We start from the raw sequence: 27,436 nt of genomic DNA on the forward strand, positions 1-27,436 counted from the left end.
TCTTGAGTCAAGCTCTGAAGGATCTGTAGGAGTCTGGGCTTTATCCTGTAGGTAATGGGGGAACTACTGAATGGTTTTAAGAAGGGAAGTAAAGTATCAGATTTACAATTAAAAAAAATAATTATGGCTGCAGTACCATGAGTAGAATAGAGAGTAAAGAAATGAAAGGAAGAGCAAATGTGACATCATTTGAGTAGTCATGAAAAGATAAAGAAGTGTAGGTAGATTTGAGAGATATTTGGGAATTTGTTCATTTGGGGATAACATAATGGCAAATTTAATGGCATTAGCTCCACTGAAGACTCTCCAATCTCATAGCACCTGCCCCCATGTGTTTTGGGGGGTTCTCAGGGCTGTCTCGAAAGTGCTCAAGAATGAGTGTACTTCCCCTGCACGGTTTCTCCACACCCTGCCTCATGGTGCTTCTGCCACCACAGGCTGTTGTGCTATGACCTGGGCAGGGTGGGAGTAGGATGTCTCTTTTGGTGTTGAGCATTCTGAGGGCACGCTGCTTGTTCCCTAATGATTATACAGCTTTTGTGGAAAGGTTCTTCGAGTTGGTATTGACAGACTCCCTACTCTCCATGAGACTCAGAAGAGGACAGTGGGGTAGAGGTCCACCTTCCAGAGCCCATCCTCACAGCACACCTCATTTCTGACAACCCAGACCATTGTACCTGGTTCCTTCTTCCCTTAGGACATCCAGCAAGAACTAAAGCTGGGGTGTGAGGAAAGAGATGGGTTTTATTCTCCCAGGATCATACTTAGCTCCCGTGCAATGAGCTTCACTGAGCCTTCTCTGTCAGTTTACCAGAAATACATCCCCTGAGACTTAAGTGGGCCATGCATGAGTCCTAGAGCTCTGAGTCACCAGTGAGATATGGAGTGGGGGCAGAAGGGAGGCTGCAGAAGTTTTCAAGATTAATGGGATATTTCACTGAAAAGACCAGGCAAGGTCTTCAATGCCTGCTTAATTAATCTGTTTTTCCCTATAAGTAAGTACTTTTCTAAGAGTGGACTCCTTTATAGCAACCTCTGAGTTATATGAAGAGCTGGCTCAAATTTTAAATTTTGGGGTCCTATCTGAATCAGGAACCCTGAGAAGTGGGCCTTGGGAAACACAGTTTTAACTAGTGCTCCCTCAGTGATAGTTTGAGAATCCAGACATGTTTCTGTGATTGGGTCCATATGTTGTCTCTTTAGGTAAACTGAGGGCTCCTGAGTACAGGTTCTGTGTCTAAAGCTTTTCTTGCCTCCCCATAAGCACAAGCACACAGTTGGTATATGGCATATATTCACTGACGTTGGGCAAAAGGGTGAAATGCTGAAAGCAGAATGATTGTTACTAAATTGCCCCTCTAACAAGACATTTGACACTCATTCATTCCTGTATTACTCTTTTGTTCTGTAAATACTCATTAGTGCCATCTCTAGGCCATGCACTGTGCTGGGGACTAAGTCCCAACAGAATCAAAGCAACAGGGGTACTGGAGAAGGGAGACAGGGGTACTGGAGAAGGGGGCAAGCAGATGTGATTATGGAGTGAAACTTCTCAGAAGAAAAAGCTGTGCCCTGGCCAGGGAAAGTGAAAATCCCTCAGGAGGCTTTTCTTAGCATGAGGTATAATTTCTGCATTATTCTGTCTCCCTAAATGAAGAAAGACATTTCAATTCCTTTCTAATTCCCCAGCTTCAGGGCATGGCGGGCAGTTTGAACACTCTTGGAGTCAGGAGATAAAGGGAAGCATTATGTCCCATTGGGTCCCTTTTGATCTTTATACTATCAACACGGGGTCTAAGCTTCCCTGTTTCCCTTTCCTTTTTCCAAGGTCACCCAGAAGACCATGGGCTCTTTGATGTTCAAAGAAAGTTTGAACCACGTGCCTGGTCCTTTGTGCCAGAGCATGCTGCTGGCAGACTTTTCTGACTCAAGTCAGGGCAAATGAGGATTCTTCATCTCTTTCTGAGGCAGATCCCAAAGCTGTTAGGAGGAGCATGCGCATATTCTTTAATAAACTCTCTTTTTTTCCCCTGGGTCTCAAGTGGAGTTTTGGACCCTTCTCTCAACCTTATTCCTGATTAGGAAATCCTCTCCTTAATTTTGGCTACATCAAAGTAGCAAGGAACACTTAGTGAGCAACTAGACCTTCAAGTATAGCAATACATTCAGGAAAAATGCGCTGAACATGTATTCCTGAAGCACACAACTTCAGTAACCCCAGGGGAACAGGTGCCCACAATCCCAGAAAGAAACAAAAAGCATAAAGTGGAGCCACCTTATACCTTTTCCATTAGTTAATTCTTTCAGCACTGTGTTAAGGCTATGTATTATGTGAACATTCTATGGGTCTGCCTTTCAAAGGTTACGACCAGAGGTCTCCTCTGAGAGAGGAGAGGTGCCAATGAGGGCTCAGGACTCAGCCAGCTTAGGAGAGGTACTGCTCCCCTGGCCAGGATACAGCAAGAGCAGGAGACAACTTTCCAGTTGCTCAACATGGAGAAGAGCAAGATGTAAGGCAAAGAGGGCACGCACATGTATTTACCTCCTTTGATCTCTCGGTGACTTCAAGGAATGGAGACTTAGAGCAAGGATATGTATGCAATAAGGGAGGTAGGAATGTCACAATATCCCTACACAGAGCTGCATTACTGGTCTCAAAGACACAGGAGCTTAGTTTGGGAACTGGAAAAATGCAGCTGTAGTTGCTAAGTTATTTTCACCCATCCCCTCCTTCCACCTTGACATTTATTGGTCCCTTACAATTATTATAGTGACTCATGTGTCTTAGTCACTGCTTTTAGCATGCAGGTGACTACCAACTCTGATTATCTGATCCTCTATTCTCCACATGTGTTTTATTCTGTTGTCTCAGATCTTTGGCTTACTCTGCATTCTCTTGGCCCCCATGGCCTGTCTTCTTTCTGTGTGTTTTTAAGTGCCCTTCCTCCTCCTCCAAACCTAGCTATTGACTCTCTTTCTATGTATCTCCTATTGAAGTCCAAGAGAAAGAGAATTTTATTGGGTCAAAAGAATCATCATTATCCTTCCTGGGCAATGATCTTTGCTCATAGACCCTTGTTCAACCTATAGACTGGCCAGTCTGGTCAACCTAGGGGGCAAGAGCTCACCTTTGATCCAATCAGCTTGTCCAAAGACACCAAAAACCTGTTCACAGCAGGGCAACACATACAAGAAAGCCTCTAAGGTTTACTCCCCACACGGGTGGAGTGGGTTGAGTAGTTTCTTCAAAAGGAGACTATGAGAGGCACCTGGGTGGTTCAGTTGGTTAAGCGTCTGACTTCAGCTCAGGTAATGATCTTATGGTTCATGACTTCAAGTCCTGCATCAGGCTCTGTGTTGATGGTGGGGAGCCTGCCTGGGATTCTCTCTCTCTCCCTCTCTTTCTGCCCCTCCCTCCCTCTCTCTCTTTCTCTCTCTCTCTCTTTCTCTAAATAAACAAACTTAAAAAAAGAGCACAATATATTTTTAAAAAAGAGATACTATAACTGCCATTTTGAAAAATGCTATGCTTAATGCAATGAGTTTTAGAGAAAGACAGACTTAGATTTGGATTGTAATTCTACTTAGTAGTTGCATGACCATGGGTAAATTAATCTTTCTGAGCTCATTTCCTTTCCTGGGGAAATGGGGATGGAGAACCTATTTGCATTGATGTGTGGATTAGAGATAAATTATCTGAAGTAACTGGGGCACCTGGCTGGCTCAGTTGGTGGAGCATGGGACAACTGATCATGGGACTGTGAATTCAAGCCCCACGTTGGGTGTGGAGATTGCTTGAAAATAAAACTTTGAGGGGCGCCTGGGTGGCGCAGTCGGTTAAGCGTCCGACTTCAGCCAGGTCATGATCTCGCGGTTCGTGAGTTCGGGCCCCGCGTCGGGCTCTGGGCTGATGGCTCAGAGCCTGGAACCTGTTTCCGATTCTGTGTCTCCCTCTCTCTCTGCCCCTCCCCTGTTCATGCTCTGTCTCTCTCTGTCCCAAAAATAAATAAACGTTTAAAAAAAAAAGAAAATAAAACTTTGAAAAAAATTAAAGTACTTAAAAAATAGTGGAGCTCAGATACTCTGTAGATAGCTTTTATTCTGGTAGTGCTGCATTGGTCTGTCTGATTCAAATTCCATGGTTCCTACAGTGCCAATGTTAGTGGGAAAAAGTGCTAATAAAGTAGGTGCAAAAAAGAGCATCATTAAGAAGCATTCTGTATGCATTCATAATTGTGTTATAAGTAAGGTCTCATCTACATCTGACTGAAAATAATAGGCAAGATTCGAGATGTTTCCTTTTTAGTAGTTCAAGAAGAATGACGCTGGTTGTTAAATCTGAAATGAGAAACCAGACAAGTTTTATTGGCTAGTCCCCTTCAACAATTCATTGAATATCTGTAATACCTTTGTAGTTATAGTAAGACTATTTGAGTAAAGACTTTGAGAAACAATGGAGACAATTCAGAGATACATCGAGTCAGAAACCATAATGTCTGGTCACCAGCGATTTGCAATTAACTGGCTTAGATTTATGATTGATGCAACAGAAGCTATAGTCAGCCACAATCAGGAGCTATCTGGAGAGAGGCAGGAAAAAACCCAAATATTCTATCCCAGATATGATCCCTGAGCAAGAAATATGGATGATTGATTGTCCCAGACTTCTTGCTCACTTCCCTTGACTAGCCTGGCACATACTCCATTCCTCTCCTTATTTGCAATCTCAAGATTAGATCTAGACCACCAAACAGAGTTTCTAGCCAATTCCTTCATATGAAGAATTCCTGGATAACCTGCTTATAACAGAGCCAAGCTTTCTGACTATCAATGTGATTTCCCACAGAAAGAATCCTTTGTAGGAAGATAGCTCATGGTGATCATTTATAAATGGTTTGAATTTCATCAGATAGCTTCTCTCTACACCCAGTTTGAGACACTGGGATCAGAGATTTTATGCAGCTGATTACAGTTAATCATCCTGAAGGAATGGGTCAGGGAGGTCTTCTAGCATTGATATTCCCACTGAAGTTTTCTGATTGGACTTGGAATCTGCAGAGCCCCAAGGCTCCAACTATCAGCATCTCACATGATTCATTCAGACTTGTTGACAAATATGGCATCAGTAGTACTGACACCTGATGGCATAATTAAGAAGCCAGAGAAAGACAAATACCATATGATTTCACTCATATGCAGAGCCTAAGAAACAAAACAAACAGCCACAGAAACAGAGGCAAGCAAACAAAAAACCAGACTCTTAAATACAGAGAAAATTAGTGGTTGCCAGAGGGGAAGTGGATAGCGGGAGGGTGAAATCAGTAAAGGGGATTAAGAGGTACAAACTTCCAGTTATACAATAAATAAGTTAGGGAGATTAAAAGTACAGCATGAGGAATATAGTCAGTAAGATTGTAATAGCATTGTTGGTGACAGATAGTGACTGCACTTATCATGGTGAGCACTGAGTAATGAAAACAATTGTTGAGTCATTACGTTGTACACTTGAAACTAATATAACACTGTATGTTAAGTATACTTCCATAAAAAAGAATATATATAATTATGTTAAATTTTAGAAAACATGTTAATTTGGTGAGGATATGTTTTGGTGAAAAATATTTTTCCCCATAGGTGATAAGGGCTACTGTTTTGGGACAACATTCTTTTTCCAGGAGGCTGCAAAGGCTCTTTTTGGTAGAAGTAAAATGAAGCAGAAAAATGAGGAGTGAAAGACTCTTTCCTTTCACTCTTTTCCTTTCCCTTCACTTTCCTTTTACTTTGATTTGTTGAGATAAACCACAAACTCCTGGACCTTGAGGAGGTGAATCCCAGACTAGACTAGCCTGAGAGACAATGCTGAAAGTTCTACCAAAAGTTCTTTTCCCAACTTAGATTTCTGATAAACAGAGTGTCTTTGGGAATGTCTTTCTGCAAGCTTGCCTAACTTTTGCATTGATTTATTGATTCAACAAATATTTATTGAGCAATACCATGTGTCTGACACTAGTCTAAGCAAACAAGACAGGAATCTCCCTATCGATGCAAATGTAGATTATATCCAGTTTTCCCTATTACAAATAGTGTTGTTAAAAATATTTTGCAATTCTTCTGCTATATTCATAGAAATGTAATAGCTGGGTTGCAGAGTATGCACATCTTCAACTTGACTGTAGAGTGGTAAATCAAGCTGTAAAGTGGCTGTGCAAATTAAGCTCCTGAAAGCAGGGTATGAATTCCCATCATTCCATATTACTGCCAATTCATACCATATGGTCAGATATTAATCTTTGCAATTTTGTAAGTATATAATGGTATTTCACTGTGGTTTGAATTTTTATTTTCTGGATTACTGGTGTGGTTGGGAATTTTTCATATATTGATTGATTATTTGGCTTTCCTTTTCTCAGATTCTCTCTTCAGGAATTTGACCCATTTTATTTATCCTTTCCTAGCTTCTGAGGGCTATATAGTTGAAAATAAGTTTTCACAGCTGTAGAGCAATCCTCCATCTTCACTTCATTCTTTAAAATACCCTTGACTATTCTTGACTGCAAGTTCTTCCATATAATATTTAGAATTAGATTTTTAAGTCCATTAAAAAAAAAACAACATTGAGGAGTGCCTGGGTGGCTCAGTGGGTTGGGCGACCAACTGAGCTCAGGTCATGATCTCACAGTTCACGGGTTCAAGCCCCACATCGGGCTTTGTGCTGATAGCTCAGAGCCTGAGCCTGCCTCAGATTCTGTGTCTCCTTCTCTCTGCTCCTCCCCTGCTTGCACACTGTCGCTCTCTTTCTCTATCTCTCTTTATAAAAAAGAAATAGACATTAAAATTTTTTAAAAAAACATTAAGATTTAGGCTGGTATTTTATTGACTCTATAAAATAATTTGAGCGAAATTATTATGTTTAACATACTGATTTTATAAGCCATGGTCATTATGTTTCTCTTCATATACCCATGTCTTTAATGTTTTTCTGGTTTTTTAAAACATTAGACATATAATTCACATACCATGTAACTCATCCTTTTAACGTGTGCAATTCAGTAGTTTATGTTCCCAGAGCTGTGCGGCCATCACTACTAATTCTAGAACATTCACATCACCCCCAAAAGAAATCCCATACACATAAGTGGTCACTCCCCAACTCTCCCTCTCCCTACCCTGTTTCCAGGCCCTGGCAACTTCCGATTTATTTGCTGTCTGTATAGATTTGCTTATTCTGGACATTTTATATCAATGGAGTTTTTCACTATGTGGCCTTTCGTGTCTGGCATCTTTTACTTTAGAATAATGTTTTTAAGATTCATCCATGATGTATTAGTCCTTCATTCTTTTTTATGGATGAATAATATTCCATTGTATGAATATACCACATTTTGTTTATCAATTCATCAGTTGATGGACACTTACTTACATTGTTACTATTTTTATTGTTATGAATAATGCTGCTATGAATGCTGGTTTACTAGTTCAAGTTTTCTTTGAAGCACAAATATACTCACTTTTGTAAAGCCTAATTTATCTATTTTTTCTTTTGTCACTTGTGCTATTGGTGTCATATCTAAGAAACTGTACCCAATACAAGGTCAATAAACATAAAAAAATTGGTCTATTTAAATATTTGATGGATTCACTAATGGAGCCCCCTGGGTCTAGGATTTTCTTTGTGGGGAGTTTTTGATTAGTAGTTCAATCTCCTTTCTTGCTATCATTTTGTTCAGATTCAGATTTTCTATTCCTTTTGAGTCAGTTTTGGTAGTTTATGTCTTCCTAGGACTATGTCTATTTCATATAGATTATGTAATTTGATGGTATACAATTGTTCATAATATACCTTTCTCATTCTTTTTATTTGTTCATTTGGTAGTTGTGTCCCCTCTTTCCCCCCCTCATTTTATTAATTAGAGTCTTTTTCTATTTTTTTAAGATCTTGGTTTGTCTAGTTAAAGATTAGTCAATTTTGTTGGTCTTCTCAAAGAACCAACTTTGGTTTTATTGATTTTTCTCTATTATTTTTCTATTCTGTATTTATTTCTGCTCTTATCTTTATTATTTCCTTCCGTCTGCTTGCTTTGGATATAGTTTGCTTTTTTTTTTCTAGTTTCATTTAGATTTGCCATGAGAAGAAAAGTATTGCAAAAAATACGTTTATTTACCTATGTAGTTACCTTTACCAATGCTATTTATTTCTTTAAGTGGAGTTGAGTTATTGTCTAATATCCTTTCATTTCAGCCTGAAGGTGTCCTATAAGTATACTTGTAGGGCAGGTCTGCTAGTGGCAAAATCTCTCAGTTTTTGTTTATCTGAGAATATCTTAACTTCTCAAGAATACTTTTACTGGATATGGATTTCTTGGTTGGCATTCTTCTTTCAGCACTTTGAATATTTTATCCTACGGCCTCTAATCTACATGGCTTCTGACGAGAAGTCAGCTATTAATCTTATTTGTAATTCCTTATATACGACAAATAGCTTTTTTCTTGCTGTTTTCAAGCTTTTCTCTTTGTGTTCATCTTTCAATCATTTGACTATGATGTGTCTATGTATAGATGTCTTACAATTTATCCCATTTGGAGTTTGTCAAACTTCTTGGGTACACAGTTTTATACTTTTCATTGAATTTGGCAAATTTTAAACTATTATTTCTTCAATTATTTTTTTCTATCATTGTCTCTTTCATGGCATTCCCATAATATGTAGGTTGGTACACTTGAGAGGGTCCCACAGGCTTGTAAGATTCTGTTCATTTTTCTTCTCCTCCATCATCATCATCTTTTCTTCTTCTCCTTTTCCTCCTCCTCTTCCTCCTCCTCCTCATTCTCCTTCTCCTTCTTCCCCTTCCCCTTCCCCTTCTCCTTCTCCTTCTTCTCTTTCTCCCTCTCCCTCTCCCTCCCCCTCTCCCTCTTCTTCTTCTTCTTTTCCTTAGACTGGATAATCTTAATCTATCTTCAGGTTTACTGATTCTTTCATCTGCCAGTTCAGATCCGCTCTGAGTCCCTCTAATGAATTTTTCCATTTTTGTTATTCAGTTGTTTTACTTTTCAACTCCGGAATTTCTATTTGGTTTTTTAAACATTTTCTAATTGTTTATTGGTAATTTCTATTTGATGAGAGTATTCTCATACTTTCCTTTTACTTTAAATGTGGTTTTTGAAGTTTTTTAAACATATTTATAATAGCTGATTTAAAGTCTTTGTCTATTAAGTCTTATGTTTGGGGCCCATCAAAGACAATTTCTATTGACTGCCTCTCCTGTTTATGGCCTATACTTTTCTGTTTATTTACATATCTTGTATTTTGTTGTTGAAAACTGGGTATTTTAAATAAAGTAATGTAGTAACTTTGGAATTCAAGTTCACTCCCCTTCCAACACTTGGTTATTGTTTGGTTATTGTTAGTATTTGTTGTTTCTGTTTGTTTAGTGACTTGCCTGGACTAATTCTGTAAACCTTTTACCCTCTATCATATGTGGTCACTGAATTCTTGGCTGGGTTAGTTTAGTGAGAATTTAATGATTGGACAGAGATTTCCTTAAATGCCATAAATCAATTAGTCTCCAACCTTTGTTGTGGGACTCTATGTGTGTATTTGGGACAAATTTCAATGCTCCCATGGGCAGTTTACAACTTTGCCTTAGCTTTTTCTTCCTGCTTTCACAGAACTTCAAAGTCAACCAGAGGTGAGAGATTAGGGTGTTCTCCAGCCTTTCCTGGGCTTATGTACAGTCCTATATATGCATGTGGCTTTCTAAACTCTAGGAATTTGTTGGATCTTTTCAAAGCCCTCTGTAGACATCTAATTCTTCAATATTTATTTAAAATTTTTCATTTGCTTATTATTACTCACGACTGGTAACACTGCCTTAAACAGCTGCAATTTTGAACAATTGTCACTGACTGTTTTTGACAAATGTCCTGGATAAGGCTATTCGCACACAGAGAGCTCTGATGCAAATAAAGACAATTTCTGAAAAACGAGCTTTTCAGTAAACTGCCAGACATATCAAATGATGACAATTCTCTGAGGATGGGGCTTTTGAGGAGCTCCAAATTAGTTCTGGTGACTTCTAGGCTTCTGGTTTTCACAGTCAGCATACTTGTGAGACTATTGCCTTTAAAGCTACAGGAGGGCTGGAAGACATGGATAGGATTAGAGCAATTTAAAATGACATGGAACAGGAAATTGTTCTTGAGATTCAATTGTTTTTCTTGAATTAAAGGATCCTCTGATTTAGTGCAAAGTTTAGTGGATTTCCAGAGTTCTGAATAGGTTAATTATGATTTTTTTTCTCCAATGGACTAGATTTCAGAGGTTCTTATTGCCACCATCCTGAAAGTGCTTCTAGCTTGCCCCCCCTTCTTTCTCTCTCTCTGTCATCTATCTGTCTATCTATCATCTGTCATTTAAAATCTTACATATATTTTGTTAGATTTATTTCTAGGCACTTAATATTTTGTGATGTTATTATGGTATATTTTAAAAGTCTTCCAACATTACATTTCTGCTATTTGTGAATGCAATTGATTCTTGTATAATGATCCTAGACAAAACTTAAAAATCCCCAGAAAATATATTTAATAAAACTGTCTCAAAAAGAAATATAGAAACTGAATACACCTATAATCTTTATAAAAGTTGAATCAGTGTTTAAAAAAAATCTATTCTTTCCCATCTTTCTTTCTCCCCACAGGATTAGGTGAATTCTACTAAATGCTATTCAATTTTTCCCATTATATAGAAAAGCAGAATGATCTTCAATTCATTTTGTAAATATCCCTTTATATTTAATAACAAAACAAAATAATACACATATAAGTAAGGAAATTGTGACCAATCTCACTTGGGAATATAGGTGTAAAAATCCTAAATAAAATCTATTAAAAATATATTCTAAATAACTTTAGTCTATCCTAGGAATACATTCATGGATTAACATTTTAAAATCTATTCATATTATTTACATTAACAGATGAAATGATAAGTCATATGTTTTGGTCTGCTAGGGTTGCCATAAGAATACTGTAGACTAGGTGGCTTATGTAGCAGAAATTTATTTTCTCACAGTTCTGAAGACCAGAAGTCCAAGATCAAAGTGTCAGCAGATTTTGTTTCTCCTGAGGTCTTTCTCCTTGCCTACAGAAGGCCTCCTTCTTGCTGCTTGTTTACATGGTCATCTCTGTGTGTGTGCTCCTCTGGTGTGTCTCTGTGTGTTCTGATGTCTTCTTATAAAGACGCCACCCAAAGTAGATTAGGGTATCGATAATGGCCTTATTTTAACTTAACCATCTCTGGCCATTCTTTTTTTTTTTTTTTTTAAATTTTTTTAGCACTTTTATTTATTTAAAAAACTTTTTTTAACTTCTATTTATTTTTGAGGCAGAGAGAGACAGAGCATGAATGGGGGAGGGTCAGAGAAAGAGGGAGACACAGAATCTGAAACAGGCTCCAGGCTCTGAGCTGTCAGCACAGACACTGACGCGGGGCTTGAACTCACAGTGAGATCATGACCTGAGCTGAAGTCAGACGCTTAACCGACTGAGCCACCCAGGCACCCCTAACACTTTTATTTATTTTTGAGAGAGAGAGAGAGTGAGCTGGGGAGGGGCTGAAAGAGAGGGAGACAAAGAATTTGAAGCAGGCTCCAGGTTCTGAGCTGTGAGCTGACAGCACAGAGCCTGATGCGGGTCTCTAACTCACGAGCCATGAGATGATGACCTAAGCCAAAGTTGGACACTGAACTGACTGATTAACACTTTCTCTGGCCATTCTTTCTGGCAGCTCTCATCAATATCAAGGTCATCCGGCCAGTCTTGTCCTTGATGGCAGAGCTCTTACATGGCTTTTACGTATGAATGGAGCAAAAAAGGAAGGGTTTCACCACCACTATGAAACTGGTTTATCTGCCGTGGAATGACTCTTCTCTCTTCCGCCCATCTGTAGCCCAAATAATATTCCATGCCTTTCATTTTACCTGGATGACAGTGCTCTTGCCTTCCTCCTCTAAAGTCCCTGGAAATTTCTCGTTGGAATTATTATGTACTTACATGCATTATACACACACACACACACACACACACACACACACATATATTTATTCATTTTTGTTTTGTTTTGTGTTGTTAATTTAGCTTGTTGTAGTTATAAGTTTTCTGTTTTCACTAAGTAATAATTCTTTTCAGAGTAGGGACCAGATCTTTATAAAATCTATAGTATGTGTTCATAGTAGTTAATAGCTATCATTTAAATAAATTTATGAATGAGGCACCTGGGTGGCTCAGTCAGTGAAGCGTCCAACTTTAGTTCAGGCCATGATCTCACAGTTTGTGGGTTCGAGCCCCACATGGGGCTCGGGGCTGACAGCTCAGAGCCTGGAGCCTGCTTCCAATTCTGTGTCTCCCTCTCTCTCTGCCCCTCCCTTGGTCACACTCTGTCTCTGTCTCTCTGTCTCTTTCTCAAAAATAAATAAACGTTAAAAAATTTATAAATACATTTATGAATACATTTATAAGTGAACAAATGAATGAATGACTGAAATACAAGAAGGCTGAACACACCTTAGTTTTTGGGTGCTTCTTTGTGATGTCATGATACTAGAGGCAGGAAGAAATGCCAGAGACTCCTCTGAGCCCCAGGCATATACAATTACAACCTTGTCGATGAGGTTTCAGCTCTGCTCTCCCTCTAGGGTTTATTTTACTGAGGGATTTGTCACGTCATTAACCCCAACTCTTTTCTGAAGATGAATGTTACCCCTGTCGACCAGGGTCCTCACAATCTCTGGTATAGTTATTGAGCACAATTCCGTGTTTACTCAAATCCTATCTCTAAGTAGCCAGTAGTAAGGTGCTGATTAACAACCCTTACCGTACATGGCAATAGCACTTAATAACTTCCACATGCTCCTGAACTTCATGTTATATTGTTTCAGCCACTAATTTTCAAAATCCCCGAGACAAGACCTCTCCTCTGAAACATGTGCTTTGGAGCTGTTCCTTTCTGCGTACTCTTCTAGAAAAACTTACATGTGGTTTAATTCAACAGCAGGACTGAAGGGGAGACATGTTCATAATTTTTCTCCCTCTTTTCCTCCTTTGAGTCCTGTTTCTGCCAAAGCTCTTGGCCAGGATCCAGAAATGGCACATTCAATAATACCCAATGTGTTTGGGTAATATTTCATAATTACATTGTTGTTGGGAAAATTGTTGCCTTGAGAATAATTCCTTTGCATAAACAGAAAGTCTGAGGCCCATGTGCTCTTCAGATTCCCCTTACTAGGGGGAGAGTGAGGTGAGAAGAAAGGAGAGGAAAGAGAAGAGAAGAAAGGAAGAAAAAGAGGAAGGAGAAGGAGAGAGAGGAATATAAAATTCGTCTGTTTAGCTTTAGTAAGGGGATGCATTAGAGGAAAATTTATGAAATGGTGAAGGAAGAATATTAACAGCTTTTGGGAACCCTGCCAATTCTAGGCTTGGAACTTATTTTCTCCAGAAGGTAAATAGAAAAGCACCTCCAAGTTTCTAGACGATGGAAGGGTAAATGTTGCCTTGGGCTAGAAACTTAGGAGATGGCCCAGTCCCCTGCTGCCCCACATTCCTGAGTGATTTCCCAACAATCACTGTTCCAACATGGCTCCCTCCCTCAGACTGCCACTTTTTCCAGACCTAGCATCTTACCTGGAAGTTGGGCTCTGAGACTCAAAGAGGATGGACAATTGGGAGGCCCCAAGGAAAGGCTTCTGATGGGTGAAGAGAAGGAAGACTGATGTTAATGGCAGGTTAAATTGGGAAGGCCAATTAAATTATGGTTTTTTAGCTGTAGCCCCAAGAAGCAAGTCCACATAGGACAGGACTGTTTCTGAAGCAGCTGCTCCCCAGGTTGGGTAGAAAACACCATAGATAGTGTTCAATTAGGCTTCAGTCTCCATACCTGATTATAAGAAGCTTCATTGCACTTGAGCAACTAATGCATTTAGAAGGGGCTCATGCAGAACCCCACCCCCACCCCACCTCTAATTGGCTTTCATTCTAGACCTAAGTTCTTGGTGTGAGGTGCCAGAGTACATAAAGCTCAGTCCCCAGGACAATGTCATTACTCAAAAGAAGAGACATCTATTTGGGGCAATCACCAGACTAATGATCCACAGGGACCATTGCAGAGTCTGGCAAAGAAGACAGCACCATAGCACATGGGAGTGCAGCATCAGAGGTCATTGGCCGGTTATTTGTGAGCTCTGACTTAACATTGGTGACAGCAGCTTATGCACTCATCTTCCTGACGTTTCCAAACAATTTGGACTAGATCATTAGAGTGGTTTCAGCCAAGAGGAGCTTTTAGTTACAGTCTGAGATGTCATTGAAACAAGTAAAACTTATAGTTTAAAGAACTATATCCCAAACCACCATTTTCAGATGCTCATCTTCCAAACAACAACAGCAGCAGCAACAGCAATTAACAACAACAGCAGCAGCAATATCAACAGCAACAACAAAAGTCAAACCCCAAAGCAAAAAGCCATCACATACAATGCAGCACCTCATCACATCCTCTGAAGATCTCTGCTCTCTCTCCAGCCCCCACCCAGTTGGACTGTAAGTACCAGAGGCATAGGAATTCTTGCCAGTTTTGCTCTTCATTGAATTCTTAGCACTTAGTATAGAAGCTGGAATCGAAGAGTCCCTCAAAAACTTCTTGATGAATGAGTCAGTTAATGCATTAAAAATAATTAATTAGAGAAGAAACTAAGTCAGCAAGCAAATACACAAAAACCAACAGAAGAATAAGATCTTGAAAGAGAATTTCCATCTTCATTTAAAGAACAGTGCTTGACCAGGTTGAGCATGCATTCTGCTCTGCTCGTGTGTAACTTGCCATTGAATCTATGTATGGGTGGGAGTAGTCTGTTTCCCCCTCAACTCTGGAAATATTCTTAAACTTTAATATCATTTACATTCACTGATATTAGCTGTTTCAGATGACTACTGGGACAACAGGTGTTAGATGATCCTCAGTCACCTAGCCCTAACCTGTGGTGCATGGAGGAAATGATTCATATTCATTTTAATAAAGCTTTTATATTTGTGGAGGCCCTTACAGATATAAATTCAAAGGAATTTTCTCTCTGGAAGTGTACTGTTGGGCCAGAGCTATGGGTCAAATGCTCCTGCCACCATTTTCTGAATTCTCAATTTCCATCATTTCTGCTCATGATGGTCTTGGGTTTTCCTGTGGGAGAAGAGAGAAGCTGACAATCCCACCTGAGGCCTGGAGCTTCACTAAGAAAAGCCAGTGGGAAGATTTTGATTGATACATTTTATAAAGCATAGGACCAGAGCTTTTAGCAACTCCTTGCATCCAGCCAGAAGCAAATTCACTAAAACATGCTTGCTGTCTGAGATTCTGCCTCATTTTAACATGAAGTGCATTTCTTTCTGTCTCCCTCCCTAATTCCCTGTTGTCTTCCCCAACATCAGAAGCCAATAGGTTGGGCTGGTGAAGGAGACTTTAGACCATGTTACAGCAACAGGCTGCTGAGCTGGGTAAAATGCCAACAGGACTTGATTTACAGGAACCTGGGGGGCCCCCGATAGAGCAAATCCACTCCCCCTAATTTACCTGGCTGGAATTTCTGCCACAGAGATTACAAAACTGGGAGCAATTAGGTAGAGATATTAATAGGTTCTGTCATATGAAGTATTTGTAACAAAGCCTTCAGTCGAATTCCAAAGTGAAATTTTTTACTCCTGAAGCCAAAGAAGCCTTTGTTCTGGGGTTGACATCATGAAACTATTTTTAGAGTCCAAGTCTTCTCTGGAGGGGGCACCAATGGTTGGCTGTCCTTCCTTCTTGCCTCCAGGTCCCTGTGTTAACACCCCTCCTCCCAGATCCTTTTCTCCCCCAAGCTGGGCACATGGCCCAGATGTGACTGGGAAGGATGAAGGCTTCTGGAGGGTCAGCCCCCATGGGCTGCTGTCCCTGGGTGGCTCCAGACAGATGGGGAAAGGATCACCACAAGACTCAGCCCAAATAGACAAATTGTCTGAAGCTCCTGGAAACTGGGGTTCGGAGTTTTGAGAGAGTGGAGGAACTCATTTATATTCTCCTGTCAAGCTGAAATGGGGGACTTTTGGTTTCGCATCAACAAATAGTTCCTATAGCTTCCTTATGGATGCCTTCACTCTCTCTTTGTGTCGGACCTATTACAGGAGCAAAGATCAGAGTGAAAGAAGAGGACAGGACCCTTAAACATAACAGCGCCGCTCTGTTATTTTGTGTTTGTGTACTTCTTTGTATTTTTCATATCGATTTTATCCATCTTGTTTCATGTGATTGTCCAACTACTCTGTGTGGGACTTGGTACTCTAGAGATGGGGAAACTGAGGATTGGAGAAGAAAAATTGTTTTCCAAAGTTGGTTGAAGGAGATAACAACCCAGGTTTCTCAGTTCCTATTTCAGGGTTTTCCAAGCATGCTGAGCATGCTGGCCCAGCTGGAGAAAAGCTTTCCAGGAAAAGACAATCCAAGGGAGAAGTGTTCTCTTTTGGCCTGGCCTGACCCACCACAGAGATGGCTGGGGTGGGTGACATCCTTCAAGCATGTTGGCTCTCTCCCATCCTGTCAGACTACTGGGCTGGGCAGGTCTCTTCCCATTTCTTCTTTCCTGGTGAAACTCCTGTGCTAAGTCTAAATCTCACAGAGCCCTGGGGAGTTCGTCTACATTGTCCAGGGCAGTCAGCCCCTGACACCTGAGGGCCATACAGACTTATGGGTCCAGGGCTGCTCCCTGTCTGCCTACACAGTGCTTTTGTGTGAATTAGGAAAAGGCACCTCCTCCCAGCAAAGGCATTCTCCCAGGGCTTGGGAGAAGGGCCCTGACTGCATCCAGCCTTCCCTGCTTCTTGGAGTCAGTGACTTTGTAATGAACATGAGGAGAATAGAGCTGAGACCCCAGGCTTCCTTCCCTCCCCAAATTATAGGCACAAGGAGGCCAGGAAATCACTGCTGGGGCAGGAGTAGGCAGTTCCCTTATACAGTGCATGGCTGTACAGCCTGACTGAGGAATTCATTCCCTGTTGTTTTCCAGCCTAGGGGAGCCTTCTGAAAGAATGAGTGGTATTTCCCACCTCCTTTGAGGACAGTCAGGACTCTGTGCTCTGGAGAGCTAGACTTCTCTTGCCCCAAGGGAGAAACAAGCATGGGCTTGTGCAGGGGAGGAGTTGGCTTATCCCAGAGTGGGATCTCTCAGGTTGAAGGGAGGGGTTGCCTAAACCAAGAAAAGATGCCTAGAGTGGAAGAAGGAGGGGTGTTTGGGATCCTTGGGAGTGAAGACCCGTGCTCTGCCTGTACACAGTGGCAGGCAGTGGCAGGACCTTGGACAGAATGAATGTGGAGATGTCTGGGGTGAACAAGAAGTTCATGTACTTCAGAACTATGAAGGGTTCCTGGGGCTTCTTTCTTGGCTTGGGGGAGGGGGACTGGAGCAGTCTTGGAAGGGACCGCACTGGCTTGGACTCTGAGCATCAACCTGATGACCAGCAGGTACTGAAGGCAGGAAGTACTTCCTGTTTCTTGGATCATATAAATCCTGGTTTTTGTTTTTTTAATGACCCAAAAGGATTTGAAGTTAAGCTGATTTAAGAGGCTGAGTCAGATGTAAGTTCATTTAGAGAAATAAAGAAATGAGTAGTTGCTGTACCCAAGATTTGTGGAGTAAATTCGTATTGTTTACAAGCCCCAAGAGAAGCTTGCTTGCCCTTCAATCAGCCCCTAACCTCTTCCAACCAAGACTCATATATGTAGGACAGCCTCTTACCTTCATTGCACCTTCCCCAGCATAACACAGAAGGACTGTCCTTTTGAAAAGTATTTTTTTTTCAAAGCAGCCATGTTTTTAAATTTTTAATCTGATTTCACATGTAAAATATTTGTGTGGCTATGAGAGAGCTCACAGAGGGATTTGCTTTTATTCCTTAGGTCCATCCAGCTTCTGGGAAAAATGGTGGTACTTCTGGTCACCCAAGACACAGATATCATGTCACAGGCTTCTCCAGAGTTTTGAGAAGCGCTAGACTAATGGGAAGATTATAGTACTTGATTAGAGTGGAGAATGGGACTTACCTCACTCTCAAAGTCAGAGGGGGCAGAGCCTGGGAAGGCAGCCCCTCTGGAAAGAATGCCTATAAATGTCCCGCATTATCTGCAAGTCTCTCTCATCATGCCACAGTCCATCTGGGCCGTTTTCCAAGACTTCTGTCTAACCTCACACCTTGACTAGGGGATAGGGGTTTCTGCCTCTCTTTTTCTTGAGTAGTAGAGGAAGCTATAGATGGCCTCTATTCTCATCAGATCTTAGATTTTAAATGGGAGGCGTTGTAAGGGAAGCAATTATTTTTTCTGCAGAGGTGAAGGCTGCATCATATCCAAAGAAAAGAGTTACTACCCCTGACCACCTCCTTCTCCTGCTAAACATGAACCTAATTCTGAGGGTGGTTTTAAATCTGAAATAGACAGAAGTATTTCCAGTTCAATGTTCTGGTGTAAGCTCGTTCAAATATTTGTCCTTGGCCTAAACAAAGCTCAAACCAGGGTAACTTCAGGCTCACTTCAAATGTCATTAATATTTATTTTGAGCCTCTAAGACAAAGAAATGGAAGACCCCCTTGGGCATTCTGTACTGTCTTAGCACCAATCTCTCCCTTACTCACTTATCTGGAAAACATGAATGGACTCGACCAAACTCTGCAGAGCAAAGATTTATCACTTCTACCTCTACAGAGCTTCAGAGCTACTGGGTCTGTTTAATCCCCTCTCCACCCAAAGGCAACATTTCTGAGCTGTCCACATGGACTTCCGTGTGGTTCCTGACCTGTTCTGCTCCTCTAGGATTGACTGTTTTCTTCATCCACACCCTGGAGATTGATGTCCAGAGTTCTTCACTCTCTTCCCTCCATCTGTTAAACAGAGGCTGTTACTCTTTCATTAGGCCTGGCTGATGGAAGGTCCTTTCTCTTTTCTTTACCCTAAAGGTCACTCTTGAGTACCAATGGGTCCAGAGTTTTCTTGATTTCTAGGGCCACTTAGCCAGCTGGATGCACTTTCTTCCTTTGTTGCCATTGCTCGCGGGCTCAGGGAGTTTGTTAGCCACCGCCCCCAGAGCATTAGCTCCAGCCAAACCTCTGCTCTCTTTCAGTTTTCTCCTTCGCTCCCTCCCCCCTTTCCTTTAGCACTGCACACTTTGTTCTTTCTTTCTTCCCTCCAGGCAAAGTTCTTGTGCTTCTCTGGACAATGACAGTAATCATAAGCAACTGGGGCTCCAGAATGAAGAAGAGGGGTAACGGCTTAAGAGGCAATGGAAGCATGCTACAGAAGTGCCGTCAAGGGCGTTATTAGCACTGGGCTGACTGTGCTTGCTGAATGAGGCTGGACAACGCTAAATTGTGCACAGAGTTCATCGATTAGCACAGAGAAATCCCAACAAAAAGCTGGATGTGGATGTGGATCTTGCCATGGTTGTGTTCACATGAAGTATTAAAGTGTTGAAATTTCCCTCTACACTGAAAAAGCAATGGGGGAGACTGCTGAAAATCCAACCTGTGTGAGTTTTGCCTCAATCTCTTTCAACTTTTGAAAGATGGGATAGATCATGTGGGAATGGTTGCACTGGCTTTAATTCTCTCTACCAGGGCTGAACACTATCTTGTGGGAACTGTGGGAGAAATGAAAGGAAGAGGATGTTGGGCATTGCCAGATAAAAGCCTCAGCTGCTGGGGTGTCTGGGTGAATCAGTTGGTTAAGCATCTGACTCTTGACTTTGGCTCAGGTCATGATCAAATGGTTGGTGAGTTTCAGCCTAGCATCGGGCTCTGAATCCCGATTCAGTGCAGAGCCTGCTTGGGATTCTCTCTCTCTCCCTGGCTCTGCCCTTCCCTTGCTGGTGCACAGTTTATGCACGGTGTGCAGTGAGTTTATGTGCCTTAAGAAGGTCAAAGAGCTGAGAAGTTAGTGGTTAAGTGGGACCAGAACCCAACTCTACTATTGTTAGTATAATCTTCCTTTTTCTACTCTACCTTATGAGAGCACAGAGCTAGTTTTAGTTACCATGTCTTTTCCACTAAAGAGAATAATCTTCATCCTGGAAATGGTAGAATAAATATTGACTAGAAGAAAGTAAGGCCAAAGATAGGGAATATAGAATTTCACTTTAGATCAATGTTTTAAAAATATTTATTTATTTATTTATTTATTTATTTATATTTGTTTTGAGAGAGCATGGGGAGGGGCAGAGAGAGAGGGAGAGAGAGAATCCCAAGCAGGCTCCATGTTGTCAGCACAGAGCCTGATGGGGGACTGAATCTCACCAACTGAAATAAAAAGTTGGACACCTAATGGACTGAGCCACCCAGGTGCTCCCACTTCAGAGCAATTTAAGACTAAATTGTTGGGAGTTTTGCAAGAGTTACAGATCAATCTCCCGCCAGGGTACAGAAAACATGACCCTTCCTGACAGCTGCAGCTTCAGGAAGGTTCTTTCTTCTTTTTCAAGCCATTGGTATATTTTTATATAGGACCAGGTCATTCAAACGAACAGCTAAGTTGAGGGAACCGTGTGTGGCTCAAGGTCATCCATATCCACAATGACAAACCTGGAGCACAAGACCTGCCTTCTGTGTGGCCTGGAGGAAGACCCTGCTTCCCAAAGCATGCCCTTTGTCCATGAACATGACACAATACCAGAATCTACTTTAAGTGATTATTCCTGAGATTTTCAAGGATTTCCTGTCTTCCAGAACTCTCTCTCTCTTCTTAAGTGTTTCAGGCAGTACACATGCAGAGAAAAATTGGTGAGAAGAGATCCAGAAGGATAGGCCACCAGATAAACTTCACCCACTTCCAGTGTGCTTAGCCCAACCCTGTGTCAGGCATCCTGCTTTTTGTGAGGCCTGATATTAACACAAACAGACTAGACAGGGCCAGACTTGCAGTAATGATGGCTAGCCCATCTGTATTGGGTCTCTGTCCCTCACCAAGGATGTGCCTAACAAAACCCATCATCCATCCTACACACTTCACATATTCCAAACTCTGAATCACCACAAACTGAGATGGTCATTATATTAGTCAGGAATCTCCAGAAAAACAGAACCAATAGGAGGTGTGTGTGTGTGTGTGTGTGTGTGTGTGTGTGTGTATGTGTGTCTATAGACAGAGAGAGAGAGGGACTTATTTTAGTAAATTGGCCTACATGTCCTAAGATCTATAGGGTGAATCTATAAGCTGGACGCCCAGAAGAGTTGACAATGTGATTCCAGTCTGAGTCCAGATGCCTGACAACCAGGAGAGCTGATGGTGTAGTTCCAGTCCGAGACCTGGCTCAAGACCCAGGAAAAATTGATGTTTCAGTTTCTGATGGCAAGAAAAAAGCTGATTTCCCAGTTTGAAGGCTCTTAGGCAGAAGGAATTCTCTCTTATTCCGGAGAGGAACAGCAACTTTGTTCTATTCAGGTCTTCAGAGGATTGGATGAGGCCTCCACATCAGAGAAGGCAATCTGTTTTACTCTATCTGCCAATTTAAATGCTAATCTCACTGAGAAACACCCTCCCACTAAGAATAATGTTTGACTAAGTATGTGGGCATCAGATGGCCAAGTCAAGTTGACGTAAAATTAACCATCACAGTCTCTATTGCAATGCCACTCTATTGGAAGGGTAGTAGTGAATGGCATGTGGTGTAGCAGAGGTGAATGTGGCAAAGTAAATACTTTTTGGGCAAAAACATACAACATAAATTAGGATTTCAAGTCAAGAGACTCAGAGAACTAGAACTAGAACTGGAACTAGAACTAAAACTCTGGATTTTCAAACATATATGAACTAAGCTCCTTAGTATTGCTCTTTGTCCCAACACACACACACACACACACACACACACACACACACACACACAATCTGCCACAACTAACTGATTTGCAAATCCATGAAAATATGATTGCTGTTTGAAGTCACTGAATTTTGCCAGGCACTATTTTTGTGGCAATGGGTAACTTTTACAATTACATAAATAATAAGTGAATTCTAAGTGTGATATGTGTCATGAAGGAGAAATATGAGGAAATATGAAAATATTTAAGAGAACAACTTGACCTCATCTGGAGGATTGAGGAAGGTTTTTCTGAGGAAAGAACATTTAAGCTGACACCCAAAGCCTGAGTAGAAATTAAATAAAGTGATGTTGGACTGAATGGAAGAACATTCCAGGCAAGGAAACAGCAAGCATAAGGTCTTGAGGTTGGAAATGGTTAGAACACTTGAAGAACTGAAGGAAGGTCAATGTGGCTGGAATGTGGAGAAAGAGATGGAAGCTAAGAGTTAGGGGATGAAGATGCAGTTGATGATGAAATGGTTGGCAGTGCTCAACCATGAAGTGCTTGGGAGCAATGTCAAGCATTTTCTTCTTTTCTTTTCTTTTCTTTTTTTTTCTTTTCTTTTCTACTACTAATAATTGGGATTTTGTAAGTAGTTTTAAATTAGGGAATGACACGATCAGATTTGTACTTATGCAACAATTTTCAACATAGTATGAAAGATGGACAGAAGTAGGGAAAGAGTGGTGTTGGGAGGGGTGCCTGGGTGGCTCAGTTGGTTAAGCATCTGACTTCAGCTTAGGTCATGATCTCGCAGTCTGTGAGTTTGAGCCCCACATCAGGCTCTGTGCTGATAGCTCAGAGCCCGGAGGCTGCTTTGGATTCTGTGTCTCCCTCTCTTGTTGCCCCTCCCCACCTCTCTGTCTCTCTCTCTCTCAAAAATAAAATAAATATTAAAAAAAAAAGAGTGGTGTTGGGAGAGCAGATAGGAGACTCTTTTATCAGTTCCAGGAAAAGATATGTGACCTAGATGGTAGTCCCAATGGTGGAGATGGAGAAGAATATTTAGGAGATAAAGATAACAGGATTTGGCAATTGGTGAGATAAAGGCTGGGGAAGAGGCAGTGTCAAAAGCATCATCCAGGCTTCTGGAACAGATCATTGAGTAATTGGTAGATCCAATTATTGGTATGGAGTAAATTGGAGGAAGGGATATCTGAGGGAAAATTATGGGTTCTATTTTTATGGCTTTGGCAAGTGATAGCCCCTGAGCTTCAGGTTTTTATCTGTAAAATGGAAATTCTTTACTTGAGAAGATCAAATGAAATGATGCACAGAAAGGAACTTTGCAAATTGGAATGCACAGCTCAAAGCAGGATCTTCTTGTTGTAGCAGAGATAAAAGGGATGGGAGAAACAGAAGGTTGATAAGCTGAAAGAGTAAAAGGACAGGTTGACCTGGAACTAAATTCATCTAGTCCTTTTGGAAAAAAAAAAAACAGTGAAAGGGAAAAGAACCGAACTTTGAGACCTCATCCGAGATGTTCTTTTGTAACCAGCTGCAGACCCTAGGTCCCTGGTGGCCCTGCCGTTTGTAATTGCTACAGGCTGGGAGCAGAGAACAGTTCCCACTCCTGACTACCACCATTAGGACACACTGTCCCCATTAGTACAAATCTGGACAAGTCTTCTGTGCACCATGGAAAATCCTTGAGGTTAGACCCTGCTGGTGAAAATCTGCAGTGGGGTGGGCACGGGAGCCAAGAGACTGATGAAACCCTGCTGTTTAGGATTATACAACTTTAACCTGCTTAAAGTATAACAGTATGGGCTGCTTGCTGTGCTCCACAAACCACAGAGTTTCTTGTAAGGCCAATCAATGATAATTTTTATTTATTTAAAAACATTCATTGACCTACCCTTGCCATATTCTGCCCAATTTTAGCAAATGAAATTACTGTTCATGTAGTTCCTGAGGCCAAAAACATAGGGGTCCTTAATTTCTCATTCTTTTGCCCCCCACCTCCCATACATTATTAAGAACAACCAAGTCTATCTCTAAGACATACCCTAAATGCCCCCGTCTCCCCATACCCACTGCCATGACTCAAAATATTTTCATCTATCAGAACTACAGGAGATATTGTCCCCCAATCAATTTTCAAATAGCAGCTCACACTATTTTTAAAAATATGAGTAGTCTACTTCACTCATCTGCTTAGAAGTCCCCACTAAATCTAGAATAAAATCCAAATTCCTTGCTATGGCCCACAAGACCCTGTTCACCCCTCCCTTTTTTTTTTTTTTTTTATTTTGAGAGAAAGAGAGAGAGAGAGAGAAAGAGAGAATGCATGGAAGGGGCAGAGAGGGAGGAAGAGAAAGAATCTCAAGCAGGCTCCACGTTCAGTGCAGGCCAGACTTGGGCCTCAATCTCAGGACCATGAGATAGGACCTGAGCCAGTATCAAGAGTCAGATGCTTAAGCTGACTGTCACCCAGGCTCCCCTTACCTCTCTGACCTCAGGTCACGTCACATGATGATACTGAAAATTTTCACTCTCTGGTTCTCATACACCTATCCAATTAGAATGGACAATTGGCCAATCAGAACAGATGTTAATCAAAAAACAAGCACCTGGGCAGTAGAACCTACTGGCTGAGTATTAGGCCTGCTCATGCTATTGAGTCTGCCTCATCATGTCTGCCTCCATGTTACTCAAACACAGAAGGTCATTATTGCCTTTGGGCTTTTGCAGGAGCTGTCAGGAGCTGTCCGCTCTGGCTGGCAGTTTCCTCCTCCAGCTTCTCATAAGGCTTAAACTTCCCTGTCATTCAGGCCTCAGCCCCCAGTTTAAAAGGCCTTCACTAGTACTCCCCACCTCTTGCCAAAGTTCTTTCCTCACAGTGTCCTGTGATGAATGATGTGGAAGTTTCTTCTTTTTTTTTTTTTTTAGTTTATTTATTTATTTTGAGAGAGAAAGAGAGAGAAGTAGAAAGAGAGAGAGAGAGAGAGAGAGAGAGAGAATTTCAGGCAGGCTCTGCACTGTCAGTGCAGAGTCCAACATGGGGCTCAGTCTCACGAACTGAGAAATCATGACCTGAGATGAAATCAAGAGCCAAATGCTTAACCGACTGACCTATCCAGGTGCCCCTGGTAGTTTCATTTTTACTCACTTGAAGTGAGTACTGCCTGTCACTCTCTCACAGATGGTAAACCCAGAAGTAGAGGGTGTTTGGTGCCATCAATGTATCTCAGGGCTCCAAACAGTGCCTGGCACAGAGCAGGCACTCAACAAACACTGGGTGAGCGATGAGTTCCTAGAAGTGAAGCAGTATGCTCAGCTTGGGGTGTGGAAAGGAAGGCAGGAGCCATCAAGGAGCATCATGGGCTACTGACAGAGTAGATCACAACTCCACTATCAAAAGAGTAGAGCACGGAGTGGTGGACAGTGTGGGCTGACTGTGAAACCCCTCTCAGGATTCTCATTCTGAATACAGGGTGATAGCAAGGAGAAGTAAATGTGAAATTCCAATTCAGTGGCCTTGTTAAAATAAGGACAGCAGACCTGGGTCTGCAGGCAGAAGAGCATCAAAAGGAGCTGCTTGAGATTGAGTTTCACCCTAGGGGCTGTGAGAGTAGATGTTCAGTGAGCTCACTTGGAAAAGTCAATTCCATCCTCTGACAAAAGGCTGATTTTAGCTTTGCCCTTAAGAAGTTTTCATAGCGATTCCAGCGTGAGAAAAAAGGGAGTTTCCCCACACCACCAAGCAATTCTTTTTGCTTCTACAAAAGTTGAATTCCACAATTCAACTCAATTCTGACACTATCTACCTGGACATAATGTCAGATCCCACAGGTTCAACGTTCAGTCCTACAAAATTTCCCCCCTTCAACTCCACTTCAGATGCCAATCCCAAGTCCAAGTTGTCACCTGTGCTCTGACCAACTGGCTATTGACCAGAGGTTCTAATGACCTCCACCAGTTTGATTAATTTGCTAGAGTGGCTCACAGAACTCAGAGAAGAAATATTCTAGTTACTAGACTACCAGTCATTTTAATAGGAAAATCAGATGGAAGAGATACATAGGGCAAGGTATGGGGAAAGGGCAGAGAACTTCCACGCCCTCTCTGGGTGTGCTACACTCCCCAGATCTCTGCAAGTTCACAAACTCATATGCTCTCCAAACCCAGATCTTTGGGTTTTTATGGAGATTTCTTTACAGGGGCATGATTGATTAAATCATTGGCCATTGATGCTAGGTTCAACTTCCAGCCTGTCTCCCCTCCCAGGAGGTCAAGGGGTGGGACTGAAAGAGGCAACCCTCCAATCACATGGTTGGTTCCCCAGCAATCTGCTCCAACCTAAGGGAACCTGGGGACAGTCCAAAAGTCACTGCATTAACATAACAAAAGACACTTTATGGCCTTCAGCACTTAGGAAATTTGGGTGTTAGGAGCTCTGTGCCTGTATCAGAAGGAAGACCAAATATATAATTATTGTTATAAATCACAGTATCACAGTCCTGGAAGAGGATTTATAGCACTAAGTCACCTAATCATATTGATTCTTTTAACAGTTCCTTAGATGGTGACTCAATCTTTACTCTTCCTCTTCCCAGTCCATCTCATACATGGATTCCAGAAGCTCTTCCAGGAACAGCTACTTTTATTACATTACCGCTCAACTTGCAAGTCCCAACAAATGTGAACTCAGGTCTAAACATCCCATCCTGGTAATGATGTTCCAGTCCGATTGGGTGGGAAGGGCACTGGGCTTTGGGTCAGACACAGTGACTTTGCATCACAGCCTACCATGTTCCCCCGGTTGGGACCCTGAATAAGCTGTCACCTGTGGAAATCTCTCTGTCCTTATTTGATAAAAGGGTAATGAAGACCGAATCCCTAAATCACAGAGCCCTTCTACCTGAAACAGCTCCCAGTGTCTGCAGAGTGAAAGAGAATCAGCACGATCAGACTGAGCTTCTTGAAAGCAGGAATTGAAGATCATATTTTCTGTTCTTTCACAGAACCTCACGATGTACTGTGCAAGGAATTCATGTTCAGTGAACCTTACTGATTGGATACATACTCCCTCAACCTCTAATATTTCTTACCTAATGCTGAGCAGTGTTTGCACCACACCTGTCAGAATGGTCCTGATGCTGAGGTGGTCCTGAATCCAGAGGGAGAATTGCTGTGAGGATCTCTCCAAAGGGCCAGGACACCACCAGCAGATCTGGGAAAGGGCCGAGTGTGCCCCAAAGGGCATGGGTAGTGTGTCTGGGGAGGAGGATGGCAAGGGAAAGTGCTGAGGACAGGGGCTCATGGGAGTGGGGGAGGAGGCTGGGGGCTCTGAATACCTTGTGAAATAAAGAAAAAGGAGGTGGATCTTTGGAAAACTTCTGAAGATCTCCAGGAATGCAGAGGGACATCCAAATAGCTTCCAAGAGCAAGTGAAAACAGCACTAAATATGGGATAAGACAGCTTCGGTGCCTGTCCTGATCCTTTCTGAGAGAGGGTATTCATAGCACTGCCCCAAAGGTCCTGTCCACTGTTTCCTGGTTTCTGTTGGAG

The 27,436-nt window shown here is 41.7% G+C and overlaps 1 long non-coding RNA gene across 1 annotated transcript in view; it reads left to right on the plus strand.

Annotated features, from left to right (window-relative positions):
• Positions 1–27,208, plus strand: part of LOC121015376 (uncharacterized) — a 47,687-nt gene extending 20,479 nt beyond the window's left edge. The window contains exons 2-3 of the long non-coding RNA XR_005783814.1: positions 19,260–19,595; positions 26,439–27,208. This is a non-coding gene — a long non-coding RNA (uncharacterized LOC121015376). The remainder of the gene's footprint in view (positions 1–19,259; positions 19,596–26,438) is intronic.
• The last annotated feature ends 228 nt before the right edge of the window (positions 27,209–27,436 follow it).

Source organism: Herpailurus yagouaroundi, unplaced genomic scaffold (assembly GCF_014898765.1).
Source record: "Herpailurus yagouaroundi ecotype Mexico unplaced genomic scaffold, PumYag 28, whole genome shotgun sequence".
NCBI classification, from domain to species: Eukaryota; Metazoa; Chordata; class Mammalia; order Carnivora; family Felidae; genus Herpailurus; species Herpailurus yagouaroundi.